The sequence below is a fragment of the Hemiscyllium ocellatum genome, chromosome 20 (assembly GCF_020745735.1).
Source record: "Hemiscyllium ocellatum isolate sHemOce1 chromosome 20, sHemOce1.pat.X.cur, whole genome shotgun sequence".
NCBI classification, from domain to species: Eukaryota; Metazoa; Chordata; class Chondrichthyes; order Orectolobiformes; family Hemiscylliidae; genus Hemiscyllium; species Hemiscyllium ocellatum.
Window position 1 is genome coordinate 50,156,724 of NC_083420.1, and position 15,821 is coordinate 50,172,544.

Consider the following 15,821-nt stretch of genomic DNA (forward strand, 5'->3'; position numbering starts at 1 on the left):
AACTAACAGAAAGCTGTAATCTGGCTTTACAACATGTCTAAAATTTCCAGTAATTTGTTGAATTCTATTTCTCTTTGAGGCTTATTGGCATACTTTCTGGCCTCACATGATTACTGAATATTTTGATGATTTCAGGATCTGCCATTTTAATAATTCTTACTATCATTTACAAATGACAAATTCTCATACTTTTTTTTGTGCCCAACTAGACTGAACCAGACAGACAGGTTAATATTCTTGAAATGAACAGACTCACAAATGATATTGCACAAAGGCTCCTTAGTTTATGAAACGTGTGATGTACCTAACTCCACATAACAATAGCTCATTTCTCATTTCTTAAATGCTAATTCCAGAGTTCCAGGAAAACAATTACCGTAATTCCTATCCACTGCACATTTGAATGCTTTCAGAATACATTGATTTATTGTTCTTTCAAAATCTTTCTTAGCTGATGTAATGAATTGACATTTTTAAGGAGGGAGTACAATATTGATTAAATATGCTTGACCATGAAAGCATCAGAATAATATTTAAGTACAATGTTCAATATATGCATTCATTCATTTATATCCTTTTAGTTAAAGAAGTTTGGGTGGAGAGAAAAGAAACCAATCAAACATCACTTATGAACTATTATCTTCAATTAAGGATCTGGCAGTAATTCAAATGTAAGCAGAGTTTATTTTTATTTCTGAATTGATTTCATTATGGACTTGCTGAAATCCTAGATAAAGAGAAAAGTGAAGTTAAAATATTTGTAAGCTTTTTGGAACATATTCTAAGGGGATATTTCCTGTCAGTTTCAACAGCAACAACACCATGAACCAATACATAAAACATCCAAGACACGTCAGTACCATAGTTACTGTGGTGAAGCAAAAGAAGTTACAAGGAAATGTTACACTTGTGCTCTGCTTATCTCCAGAAGATATTTCTCAGTTGTTAGATACCCTGTAAAGTGTTATGAAGGGAGGAGATTGCATTTTATATAGCACTATATTACATTCACAGGACATCTCAAAAGATAGTTAGCCAATGCTTTGCATAGGAAATGCAGGCAGGATTGTTTTGCAAGAGAGTATAGGGAGTGCTGTTCGGTTTACTGTACAACAGCTCCCAGGTTCTGACACTAGGTCTATGTAGTGAGATGTGGTGTGGTGAAAAACACAGGAGGCAAAGGAAACTCTGATTTTATTAAAACAAGCAAAATTGAGAATGTATGTAATCTCTGACAAGAAAATAAATATTTGGAAAAAAACATCAAGTGAAATGAAGTGTTATGCATCAAGTGAAATGAGACTTCTTGACAGCTACTAACTCCCCAGTTAACCAACTTGGTACAGTGAATTTGAATTACAGGGAGCTTCACAGGGGGAAAAGAGAGAGAGAGAGTAAACACAAATCCTGGGGTCCTACCTTGTTTCCCTTCCTTGCGGAGTGCCCTGCACTGTTGGCTCGGAAGTCCAGCCTTCCTACCCTATTCTTTTGAGCTGGGACAGACGGTCGCGGTGACCTTATGCTCACCTCTGAAGTGGCCCCTTGTGGCTTTGACACTGGTGGATGTCGCTGGCACTGCCCTCTGTTGTGCTCTCAGCTCTCCAGTCAATTCTTGTCAGTGTGTGGAAGTACGTGGATGAGAAGATTGCTCACTCTCCTTTTTCCTGAGTCTGCGATTGGCTGTCGCTGATTCTCTTGATGCTGACCAGATCTCTTGCTGAACAAATCCCAGAGATCAGGGTTCTCAGTTATACTGAGTCAGATTCCTTTATCTCCCACCAAATCTGGATTTGATTGCTGAGCTGTTGTTCCTCCTCTCTGGGCTGAGTAGGCTTCCTGAGTATTGGATGAGATGTATGAATGGTTCTCCAATTAAAGTGATTGGGTGTCTGAATATTTTGAATGCCTATTATTTCTCATGGATGGGTATAGGTAAAGATGTTGCTGATAGTGTGGAGGCCTTCCCATTCACGGCAAACAGGTTCTTATGTCGTACAATGGTGTGGAATGTTCAGTATTCCTGCGTCCGAGCAAATGATTAAAAGTTGAATGGTTTCATAATTTTGTAGGCTCCAGAATATCTCAGTTGTTTGCTCTGCAAGCGGGTGTTCATTGTTTATTAGCTGAGGCATTTGTGGGGGTCTTCATTTAGCTTAAACCCCTGTTCCAGACAGCTACCCCTAGGCTTGCAAATTGCCTAGTCTGTCTCAGCCAGAGAGCTCAGCGATTTTTAGTTCAAATGTGAATTGCACAAACTCCTGTCCCAGGTTCAGAGGGTTTTTGTCCAGGGTATCTGATGGGGATTTTTGTCCCACCTTACAAAATGCAGCAACTTTTTTTAAAACTAATTACTAGGATCTCAGCACCACTGGCTGAACCACCAATTATTGCCCATCCTTAACCTCGCAAACCATGGTCCAAAGATCAGCAAATGCAATAAATGGTCAGTTAATTAGAGCCTCTTTGGCAATTCATTGCTGAATGAATGTTCACCAGGTCATTGCAAAAACTTTCTATCTTCCTTCATATAGTCCCTACAGAACCACTTGAACAATTAAAAAAATGCATGATTTAAATGCTTTGTCCAAAACAACACCTCCATGGAAAGGGTCACTGGACTCGAAACATTAAGTCTGTTTTCCCTCCAGAGTTGCTGACAAAACTGCTGAGTTTCTCCAGAAATTTCTGGAGGAATACACCTCTTTCTCTAGAGTATAGGCTGCCCAATGAGATTTGGTGACACAAAATATTAGAGGGAAATGGAAGTGTCCCTACCTTTGGGCTGGAAGTTCAAGTCATAACATCTCTGAACTGGTTGAAAAGAAAATGTCTGGAATTTACCACTACTCAGTGAACTTATTCCAGGTTCTACCAGTGCCACTCAGCTTAAGATCTTACCTTCGCATTGACTCAAATGTGGATTCAAATACTGAATGTCAAATTTAAATTGCAAATACTTGTTCTTGAAATCCACATGGTATTCCACTCAACATTCAGTACCTTCGCAAAATCAAGATTGCTGGGATAAAATGGAAAGAGTTTTCAGTGCCTGGAGGAATAGCTGATACAAAGATAGTTGTGATTGTTTGAGCCAATTATCCCAGTAGCAGGACATTGCTGCAGGAGTTCCTTTGACCCAATCGTCTTGAAGTGATTCATTAATGACCTTCCATCCATTATAAGATTAAGAAAAAGAGCTTTTGTGGCGCAGTGGTAGCCTAACTTCCTCTAGACTAGGAGGCCCAGGTTCAAGTCCTACCTGCTTTGGCGTTGTGTAATAAATTGCTGATTTGGTTGATTAGCAAATATCTCCAAGGTTAAGGACATATTTACAACTCCATGTTCAAATCTATTCACAGTGCATCTGATAATGAAGCTGTTCTCAATACCCTCCAGCAGGACCTAAACAACACTCAGGTTCAGACTGACAAATGGCAAGTAATATTTATCGTGTGAGTGCCAGGAATGACCAGCTTGAACAACAAAAGGCTCTACCATTCACTGTCGTATCTATTCTCACTATCAGTAAGTCATTCTCGTCAATATCCTTCAGTCACCAGTGATCTTAATTTAACCTGGAATCCCTGTTGATATTTGGATTGACCTGCCTCCAATTCACATTCACACAGTGCGTGCCATATCAAAAATTGACATGTGAAATGGTTTTGCCTGATGTCTCCTGTGTTTCTTATACCAATTTTACCTTAAATCTGAGTCTTCTGGTTCTTGATCCTTCCACCAATGGGAACAATTTCTTCTCCTCTGTCCAGACCATCCCATGATTTTGAATACCTTTAGCAAGCCTTTCAACCTTCCTTTCTCTGAGGAAAACAGTCTAAACTTCTCTAATCTATCATGTATCTGAAATTCCTCATCCATGGAATTACCCCTTTGAATCTTTCTGTAATGCCACTGTAATACATTTACATCCTTTCTAAAGTGCAGTTTCCAGAATTGGGTGCAATGCCCCATTAGAGGTTGAACCAATGTTTGATAAAACATGCTTGGTTTTGTAATCCATAGCCCCTGATGAAAGCCTAGGGTGCTATGGCAGCATCTTGTTTTGATAGATTAAGTGTGGGATGAGTTTTCTCACACTATTATATTCTTTGCATATCGTCATGTATACATGCATGGAAAAAAACCCAAATTTCGTGACCAGGTGGATTGGAGGTTCTCCTTCTCACTAAGTCCTTCCAGGCTCCAACATCTGGCAACCAGTTGCCAATTTGCTTTCTGTAACCCAGGAGCTCCACTCAACATCAGTTCATCACCTTCATCTACCCTTGGAGATGTCAGAGACCTAGTCAAAAAGAGGTGCCATGCTTTAGCAAAGTTCATCATATTTTTCTGAAGGTTGTCCAGGAGAAAAGGGAAAATATATTCCCTAGACTTGGCAACAAAACTGATTATAGCAGCCTGGACAGAAGTGACTCCATGGCTGGCTCAAGAGAACTTGGCCCCAGTCTGTCAATAAATGGTGCCACATTCTAGTGAACGCAGTATGAGCACAGGTGCGCAGCCAGTGAAGAAAGAAATGGTTGAGATCTCTGACACTCAGAGACTGTTGGACATTAGGCCCCTGCTGAGTCAAGCACAGATGATGATCCCTAGACAAAAATAGAAATTGCTGGAGAAACTCATTCTGAAGAAGGGTCACATGACCAGAAATGTTGACTCTGCTTTCTCTCCACAAAAGCTATCAGACCTGCTGAGTTTCTCTAGTAATTTCTGTTCTGTTTCAGATTTCCAACATCCACAGTTCTTTGTTTTTTTGTACAGATCATGATCTTCTGGATTCAGCAATTAATGATGTGACAAAGATATACACATAGGTATGGAGTGTCTGGCAGAGCTGCCAGAGGTCATGCAAAGGGCCACGGAAGTTTGTCAACCTCTGTATGATGTCATGGCTTGGGCATGCAACACTCAATTATCTCCATGGAATAGGTGGCAGCTGCCGTGGAGAACCTGGTCCAGCTGAACATCAGCATCTGCTGGATTGCATTGGAACTTTTACTGCATCACAAATTCATTCACTCACTATTCAACACTGATCTAAACCTCTCCATTCAGGCACCCTATTCCTTCAAAGGGTGACAGAAATGTCATTGTGCACCAAATGGGAAAGGGAGTGACAGACTCCAAGGATTGTCATCTCAAGACTCGCAACACTAAAGGTGTCCTGCTTCCTCTTCTTCCCTCTGCCAATGATCCAAATACCTCCAGTGCGCAATAACCCTGCAGCAGGCCAAAGGTCTCTGGGCACCAAAGCACCACAGGACAGCTGGCAAAATGATGAGGTGAGTTGGCAAAGCTGTCAGCAAGCTTCCTCAAGCTCAGCTATAGCCACTGACATGGCACCATAGGAAAAGAAGGATGAAACAACAACAAAGACACTTTGGGTGTACAGGTGTCAACCTTCTGTACAATCTTACACCATAGAGTCACAGACATGTACCACATGGAAACAGACTCTTTGGTCTAACCCGTCCATGCCGACCAGATATCCCAACCCAATCTAGTCCCACCTGCCAGCACCCGGCCCATATCCCTCCAAACCCTTCCTATTCATACCCATCCAAATGCTTCTTAAATGTTGCAGTTGTACCAGCCTCCACCACTTCTTCTGGCAGCTCATTCCATACACGTACCACCCTCTACGTGAAAAAGTTGCTCCTTAGGTCTCTTTTATATCTTTCCCCTCTCACCCTAAACCTATGCCCTCTAGTTCTGGACTCCCCGACCCCAGGGAAAAGACTTTGCCCATTTACCCTATCCATGCCCCTCATAATTTTGTAAACCTCTATAAGGTCACCCCTCAGCCTCCGACACTCCAGGGAAAACAGCCCCAGCCTGTTCAGCCTCTCCCTATAGGTCAAATCCTCCAACCCTGGCAACATCCTTGTGAATCTTTTCTGAATCCTTTCAAGTTCCTATCTCTCCAATCAGAAGGAGACCAGAATTGCAGGTAATATTCCAACAGTGGCCTAACCAATGTCCTGTACAGTCGCAACATGATCTCCCAACTCCTGTGCTCAATACTCTGACCAATAAAGGAAAGCATACCAAACTCCTTCTTCACTATCCTATCTACCTGTGAGTCCACTTTCAAGGAGCTATAAACCTGCACTCCAAGGTCTCTTTGTTCAGCAACACTCCCTAGGACCTTAGCATTAAATGTATAAGTCCTGCTAAGATTTGCTTTCCCAAAATGCAGCACCTTGCATTTATCTGAATTAAAGTCCATCTGCCACTTCTCAGCCCATTGGCTCACCATAATAGTTTTTATGACAGTCCTGTGATCTCTTTAATCTGTTGTGGCTTCTGACTATTTATGTATTCCTTGTGGCCTGCGTTAAGATGAATGATCTCTATACTTGCTCACCTGCACTCATGTGAAGCATATAAATCCGCTGAGGTTATCACCTCTGGGAAGAACATAACCTCTGGGAAGCAGAAACCCAAGTTGGATATTTGCATTTAGGGAGTCAATCAGCATTGTTTCACCTCTCTACATGTCTAAAATACATGAACACTTTTTGAAAACTGAGGTTTGAGTCATGTGAATGCAATCCATGTGTAATCCTGCTTAACTCCATACTGACAAATTGGCCAGAAAACTGAACAGGAGGTTGTTGGCACAAAGGGAACAAGCAAATTAACAACTAATAACAAAGTAAGTATTGTAACATTTTAAACATATAAAGGAAACATTTCTGTGAGAACAGGAACACCTCTGTTCCAATATTGGCTCATAGTTCTGATTGAAAATGTGTTGCTGGAAAAGCGCAGCAGGTCAGGCAGCATCCAAGGAACAGGAAATTCGACGTTTCAGGCATAAGCCCTTCATCAGGAACGAACTTCCTGTTCCTTGGATGCTGCCTGACCTGCTGCGCTTTTCCAGCAACACATTTTCAGCTCTGATCTCCAGCATCTGCAGACCTCACTTTCTCCTCATAGTTCTGATTGTCTGTATATTTTAATGTAAAGCTATTCATCCTCAAAACTTGCCCTCTCATATCATAAGAGTGATAGAACTGTATGACATAGAAACAGACCCTTCAGTCCAACTTGTCCATGCTGATCAGATATCCTAAATTAATTAACCTAGTCCCATTTGCCAGTGTGATGATGCTCCTTCTTTAACAAAGTTATTTTGTCCTTGTTATTTTTTTCAGAAGGGGCCATATATGGTTCACAGAAGTTCTGATATATCTGGAAATATCTACTTGAAAAGTGTTTTAAGCTTTTTTTAAAAAACACTGAAAGGGGAGTGGCCAAATTCTCCAGTTCAAGGTTTTTCTGTTTGGTTTGGTTTGGGTTTTAGCAAGCAGTCTGTTTGAGTCTGCTGGTCAAAGAAACAGTTCCATGCTGATTTTCTCTCCCCTTGACATCTCTCCTGTAAAAAAAAACCTGTGTTTGATTTCTCCTTTTTTGCCAAAGGGGTGTTTATGAGGATTTTGCAAGTGTTTAGAACAGCATCATTAAGTTGTAATAGAGTTGATTGGATTTTCAGATAAGTTATGTTATTCTGTATTCTGTTCACTTTTGTTCTTGTGTAAATCAATTCTGTTTTGTTTAAAACCAAGTGTTTGGGCTAGCTGCATCACTCCTGCAATATCCACTTTACACCTGCTTAAGAAATTCTAAAAGTTAGGATCTGGACTACCTTCTTGAAATATTCTGAGGGGGTCTGGCCTGGTCCATAACAGATTTGCCAGATTTGTTCTGTAGTTCCAATGGGATTAGGGTTGCTGGATCAAAGGCAATGAGTGTAGGTGATAGTGTCTTTTCCTCTGGTTGCTGAATTCAGTTTGTTTAAACAGTGCTTGGTGTGGTAGTGACTCTTCCAGTCACTAAGAGTTTTCTGGGGGTGGAAGAAGTGACTTTGGGGACTTTACAAAAGGTGAACAAAGAAAAGCTGCTGGAATTGGCAGACAAGCTGGAGTTGGAGATGCCTTCTTCCGTGACGTATGGAGAGATAACTACAGCAAAAAGCTCAGCATTTAAATTTGCTGGAAGTATCATCAGAATGTTTGGAGATAGCTAAAATTCAATTGAGAATGAAGCAGCTTGAGTTAGAGACAAAAGAATAAGAAAGAGGAAAAGTTTGGATCACGATTAAAAGCAGAAGAAAGAGAAAAAGAAATGAAAAAGAAAAAGAAAAAAGAGAGGGAAGTTGAACTTCACAAATTGGCAATTAGACAAGAAAGACAGCTTAAAAGGATGGAGATGAAACCTGAAGATAAGATTAGTAAGAAAGAGAGTGAGGGTGAGCAAACCCATGGTAGCCAAAGGCCTGGTGGGGATCTGTTTAAGTATGTTCAAGCATTGCCTAAATTTGATGAGAATTATGTAGAAGCCATTTGAGAAGATGGCAAAACAAATGAAGTGGCCAATGACCACATGGGTTTTGTTGATCCAAATAAAACTTGTAGGTGGAGCTAGCGATGTATTTGTATCACTGTCAGATGAGGTATCTGGGGCATAGGAGGAGGCGAAGAAAGCTATTTGAAATGCATATGGACTTGTACCAGAAGCTTACAGACAATGTTTCAAGAAGCTAAGGAGGGAACCTTGTCAAATAAGCATTGAGTTTGAAAGATCAAACAAAGTAATTTTGATAGGTGGATAAGGGCATTAAAAATAGAGCAAACCTATGATGCTCTTTGAGAGATTACTATTTTGGAGGAGTTCAAAAGTTCACTTCCTCAGGTAATGAGAACTCATGTGGAAGAGCAGAGAGTTAAAACAACAAGATTAGCAGCTAAAATGGCTGATGATTGTGAGTTGGTTCATAAGTCAAAGTTTGGCTTCCAACATCAGTTTCAATCTGTGGAGGATAGAAATTGGGGAAAAGAGAAATCCTCATGTGGTAAGGGAAAGGTAGATTTCGGTGAAGATCATAAGGATAACTTACCACAGGGCAAAAAGGAAGCCTTTGAAGGGCAAAGAGAAATTTAAAAGTTCCGGTGTTTTCACTGCAACAAAGGAGGTCACGTGAAATCACAGTGCTAGTGGGTTAGGAAAAGCACTGGGAAGTCAGGATAAGTCAGTGAATTTTGCTGGAGTAGTAATGGGAAGCACAGTGGAGGGTAAAAAGCTGCACCAGAATGTATAATCTGGTCGGAGGTTGCTTAAGGAGGAAGTGCCTGATCTTTTTAAACCATATACTTGTTAAGGTAAAGTTTACTTGTATAGGCCAGGAGCAGCAAGTAAAGAGGTTATAATGTTAAGAGAGACAGGATCCTCTCAATCTTTGATGTTGAAAGATGAGGAGATATATACCCCTGGAGGACTATTGCCAGAAAAACTGCTAGTAATGGGAATTCATGGTGAGACAAGAAGCACTCTGTTATGGAGAGTGAAGTTAGAGTGTCCAGTGAAGAGTGGAAAAGTCGTGGTAGGAGTACTGGACAAATTCTCAGCTCCAGCAATACAATTTGTTCTTGCTAATGATATAGCTGGTTCACAGGTCGGAGTGCTGCCTACTGTGATTGAAAAGCCAGTGGAAACTCAGGCAACTAAGGTATTGCGGGAAGCATATACTGGGATTTTTCTGACCGTGTGGTAATAAGATCACAAAGTCACCAGTTGAATTGAGAGATCAAAGAAAAGTTAAAGTGGAATTTGATCAAATGGTTGAGAAAACCCAGGAGCAAATGGATGACAAAGTAGAAATCTTTAATTCGGAGCAATTAACTGAGTTACAGCAGAAAGATGAGAAACTAAACGAATTGTATCAAAAAGCATACATGGAAGAAGAATCCGAATGTATCCCTCAATGCTACTATATTAAAAATGATGTCTTAATGAGGAAACGGAGACCATCACATATTCAGGCAGATGAGAAATAGGCAGAAATTCATCAAGTTGTATTGCCAGTGGGTTATTGAAAGGAAGTATTGAGAGCAACATATCTTTCCCCTCTCACCCTAAAGCTATGCCCTCTCATTTTGGACTGTTTCTGAAACCTTCAAGATTCACAACATCTTTCCTACAGAGGGAGGCCAGAATTGAATGCAGTGTTCCAAAAGCGGCCTAATCAATGTCTTGTATAGCTGCAACATGACCTCCCAAGTGCTATGCTCAATGCACTGACCAATAAAGGCAGGCATATAAAATGCCTTCTTTCCTAGCCTGTCAACCTGCAACTGTACTTTCAAGGAACTATAAACCTGCACTCCAATGTCTCTTTGTTTAGCAACACTCCCCAGGACCTTACCAACAAGTGTATAAGTCCTGCCCTGATTCGCCATTCCAAAATGCAGCACCTCACATTTATCTAAATTAAACTCCATCTGCCACTCCTTGGCCCTGTCTACCTTGCCACATTACTGGGCTGGTTTCTTCAGCATCAGCATTGCTTCTCTAAGCATCTCTGTAAACTTTCCCTTTTCTTCATTTGAGGAAATTGATCCTTGATCTATATTCCCCTCCTCTAAGTTTTCACCTTGTAGTACAGCTAGATTGTGCAAGGACAACAAATGATCACTCTTCTGGAGACTCTGTACCACAAGTATTGGATTGCTCTTTCTGAGTGGTCAAGGTAGCAGAAACACATCTTCCAAAGCCCAAAGGCTAAATCTTACATTTATTTTGCTAAGTCTGAGTTGCATCAAGTTTTTTGGAGGGTTTTTCACCAGAAGGCCTAGCATGTTCTCTCACTGTATCTTACCAAATGCACTGCATTATTGATCTCTAATGCCCCATGACTTTTATCAAGTCCAATTCCAGCTCCACCGTACCACATTCCATTCTCAGAATAACTCACTACTTGGTGGAGTATTGGCAATCTGGCATTGCTCCTCACTGGTGATGTTATGGCACAGCAACAACAAAACTATGATGCCCATGGGACATACCTGGTATGGCTGACACTCATGAGCACATGCAATCCCATTCTCTTATATTAGTTGTAGTTTAACAAACATGCCAGACATCTTACCTGTCTGGAACAGCATTCCATCTGAATGTTCTCTAAGTCAGCCCTACTCTGTCTTGAATGCCACTTTGACCCACATCTCGCCATTGTCTCATAGTGAACATCATACACAGGCAAGCAATCAGATAAAATATAAACATGAGCTTTTATTTACAGAAATTGAAAGAGAACACAATAAGAAATCAATAAAGGCTGAAGCTTGCACTGATAACAAACCAAATTTCAACATTACGACCAAAGAATGTTTACATCACTCCACCCCTTACGCCACTGGTGTCTCAGTCTAGATTTGAGCAGTTCAATCTCCTGTTATAACTATTCTATAATCAATGCATCTCTGTAATTTCACTGCAGGTTTGTTCCTCTACATCTTTCCCACTAGTCTGTTGTTTATAGAATAATGTGAGGAATTCAGAACTCCCAACCATCATGCATCATAAATAATCAGTGTTTATTATTTAGGCCAGCTCCTGCAGACTTATCACATGGTCAAAGTCTCAAAAAGGCTGCTGATAGATTTGGAACCACTGTAAACTGAGCAAAAGTTAAGAAAAGAGAGAAATTAAGGAAAAAAGAAGTTTCTGTTATATTATTGCAATAATCCAGATTGTCACTATAGTACCAAGTCCAGCAAGGCAGTTTGTTACAGTTGCTTCATAATTCTCCACTAGGGAAGCATTTCCTTTGATGACTAAGTCTGAAAATTGTACCCACAAGTTACTTGCTTTTATGGTGGCTGTAACAAAACTTGATAGGGAAACGCCTTCTAACTCTGTGAACAGTAGATTTTGCAAATTCTTTGGAAACATGCAGTTAATGATTGATTTTTGTGAAAGAATGTGTTGTCAAAGGGCGTAGATGGCATTAGTGCCTGGAAATTTAACACTAACTAGTTGCAGGGGGCTCTTGTGGCTTGGTAGTGTTCTCACCTCTCAACTAGATAGACCTGGGTTTGAGTCTCACCTGTTTCTCTGATGTCATCATAATCCCAACAGGTTGAATAAAAGTATTTAAACAATCTCAGAATTGCTCATGTTTTGCTGTTACTAGTTTTATGGATTCTGATTAAAAACCTGCAGTTGCCAATTCAGTTAACAGAAGAGATGAATTTGATAAAGGGCACCAAGATTAGTTCAGGTTCCACCGCAACAAGCAGGTGGAATTTAATTTGCAATGGCAAGATTTAGAAGCACATAGATTTAACTGCACAAGGCTTGCTGTTCACATTCACCAAACAATTACCAGGCAGGAAGTAAATTCACACACTTACGATTGGCTCTGAACAACCACCATGCTACAAAAGCAAAAAAAGGATTTTCTTTCCATGTCCAAAACATTAGGCACTTTGTATATGGAAATCAGGGCCTCAACTTTGTTTCAGGCCTCATCACCAAAACTGGTTTGCCCTGAGACAGTAGGTGCGAACCACTGGGATAAGCCCTTACTAACATGGTAGTTTTCTTATCTGTATGTGAAACAATGAGGTGCGGAAAGCTTGTTTTGGAAACAAATTTAAGAGCACAGGCCATTCGTCTCCTAAATTAGCCTTGATACCCCACTCCAATATCTACCATTCCATCATTTCAGTTTCCCCCAAATTTGGCTTCTGATTCTCTTCTCATGGTTGCCAAGGCAGGTCCTTGCAGTAAAAGCAGCAACCTGCTCTTTGCTTGATTTCCCTCAATGGAGTTTTTGTACTATACCAGCTTGATGTGAATGAAGCTCACAGCTCAAAAGTAGGCATCTTGGACTTCACCAGCTAGATTCAAGAATTGCACATACATTGTGCATCAATTTTGTTTTACCAATGATCAAGTTTGGTGGTGTACTGAAAATGCCTGCCTGTTGCAACATTAAGATATGCACCAAAAGATCTCAAGGTCAACTGTTGATTAATGATTAGTTACCTGATCTTAGGTGGGGTGGAGGTTGATGGTCTACATTTTATCACAGCAAATGGTGGCACAGTGGCTCAGTGGTTCGCACTGCTGCCTCACAGTGCACCAAGGACCTGGGTTCGATTCCAGCCTCAAGCAACTGTCTGTGTGAAGTTTGCACATTCTCCCAATGTCTGCGTTGCTTTCCTCCGGATGCTCCAGTTTCCTCCCACAATCCAAAGATGCGCAGGTTAGATAAATTGGCTATGCTAAATTGCCCACTGTGTTCAGGGATGTGTAGGTTAGATGCATTAGTCGGGGGTAAATGTAGAGTAATAGGGTAGGGGAATAGATCTGGATGGGTTACTCTTTTGGAGGGTTAGTGTGGACCTGTTGGGCCAAACAGCCTGTTTCCACACTGTAGGGATTCAATGATTCTATGAACTGTAGGGCAGAAACCCACGATACAGCCCTCCAATCAATTTTTAATGTCTGGGGATTTCTGGGGATTCCCCTGAATTGCTGCACTGAGAATAAGCTAATGAAAAAGGGGTTTTCCCAGTCCTGCTGTCATATTTTCCAATTCCCTCATTGGTAAAATAACTCCTCTGTTGTAGTCAATGAGAAGCAGAGTGCAAACATGAAGGCCTTAAAGTAAGTGGTACGTTTTCTTCCTTTAACCATGATGTCAGGTAAGAGACTAGTGCTAAAGGCCATCTGGTGACTGTGTTTATAAAAACAGAAAAATAGAAAACAGATGAGGCAGTAAATCATTTAGGCCATTGAGCTCGTTCTGCCACTCAACATGGTTATCTCTGATCTTTTATCTCAATGCCATGCTCCCACACCATACTCCTTGATACTGAAAAAGTCTCTAGAAATGCCTTTTTTTTTGTCTGAAGTACATTCAGTGACTTGGTCTTCACAGTTTTGTGTGAGAGAAAATCCCATAGGTTCACCTTCCTCTGAGTGAAGAAATTTCTCCTCACCTCAGTACATATTGGCCTACCATGTAACATAAGACCAGGATCTTTTCCATTGTCAACACCTTTCAGATGGCACCAATTGCTGGTCTTCAATTTTCAGCACTAAGCCATGTTTAGAAATAGTTAACCTTAATCCACAAGTTTGTAGATTAGAATTTTTCCTGCTTTAAAATCACAATGTTCTCATGTCCAATTGTTTGTTTTGAGAATTGAACTGCTCAACAGCCTGGTATGAAAATTCTTTGGACAGTACAAAAGTCTCCATGTCGGTCAGGTATTAGTTTGTTGAAAATAAAAGGTTGTTTTGATTATTCAGTGCAGCACACTAAGTGCAGTGTCTGACACACACCTAGGCTTTGGGATAACAGGTAAAGTGAGTTGTCCCTTGTAAAACACAGTTAGTGAATAGGTACGAGACCAGAAAGGTAAGATGCAGTTAACTGATATCAACCCAGATAGTAACAGCAATACCATGATTATTTTGAGATCAGCCTATGTGCATTTCTTAGCAGTTTCCATATTTGTCATTCTAAACAGGACAAATAAGTCACTTTTAGCTATTAAAAAATTCTATCATTCATTGAGATTTGGTATATTTAAGCCAGGAATTATTTGTGAAGGTTCTTTGTGGTGTTTCCCAATAATTCACTAATGCTGTACTCATTGAAGTCTGACTTATTGAGATCAGATTTCCACTACTTTAACACTGAATGGGTGGAGTGTCACAAGAATATTAAAGAGCAAACCTCAATTTGTTATTGCAGCATCATCACCAAAACAAGAGCTAAGGGACTGAAACAAATGCCTATGACAGTTCTAAGCAGCGGATCTGTGGAAATAATGACAGTCCCTTGACACCCACAACTGCAACACTGCCTTAAATGAAAACAATAAAAACAAATATGATTTATTGTAATTTTCCACACATGTATCTCTGATTTTATATCCTTGCTTATTTTCTCTATCTCTGCCACAAAAAAGTCAACCTGCTGTTAGGGTAAGGTCCCAGTGACTCAGGTTATTTTCCAGTGTTTCATCTAAGTAGCCCAAGTTATGGTAGGCCACTTTATTATATGAAGTATCACAGCCAAGCCTCACGAGACATCTACAATCCTCCAAACTAAAACAAAGAACTGCAGATACATGAGATTGCAAACAAAAACAGAAATTGCTGGTGAAACTCAACAAGTCTAGCAGCATCTGTGGGAAGAAAGCAGAATTAACATTCTGGATCTGGTGATTCTGACGAAGAGTCACCGGACCATTTTTGTACACTTTTCACTGTACTCCTGTACTTCTGTACTTCTGTACTTATGACAATAAGCCCAATTGTATTCTAAATTCTAAACTTAAATGTCTCTGTTTTATATTTAACATTATATTCCCTGTCAATCACTATTCTTCCTTAATTATAGATATCATCACTGACACTTTTTAAAAAATCTTCCAAGTAATTAGTGTTTTGGCCTTTTTAATGTTTCATTCTCCTTTCTAAAATTGAGTAACACGATATTTAACTCCATAACATCCTGATGCTACTTTGCCAGGATGTGCAGAGTTAGCTGCTTCTGATATATTCTGTCCTGATGTGAGCCTTCTCAGCATATACAAACCTAAGAAGCTGTGGTATCCTGATGTCACACAACTCAATGGCAGGAAAACTCATTTGAACACACTGGTCCTTACACTCTGCAATGAACAAGCATGGAGATGGAAATTGGACACTGTAATAGCATTCCATAATCGGATTAGGCACTCAAATTTCAGGTGACATTTTTTATCTTTTCCTTTGTTTGTTCATGGGATGCAGACGTGGTAACTAGGCAGATTTACAGTTGAACAGCTCCCCCTTCCCCTCTTAATTGGCATATTCTCGCCAATGAAATTAACATTAACTACTGATCTTCAATCATTGACCACTCTCAAACATACCCCCCTGCACCTGACTCCAACTCTCCTTCTTGGTTTGAAATTCAATCCATCAACTCCCTCACTCCCACTCTTCAATTG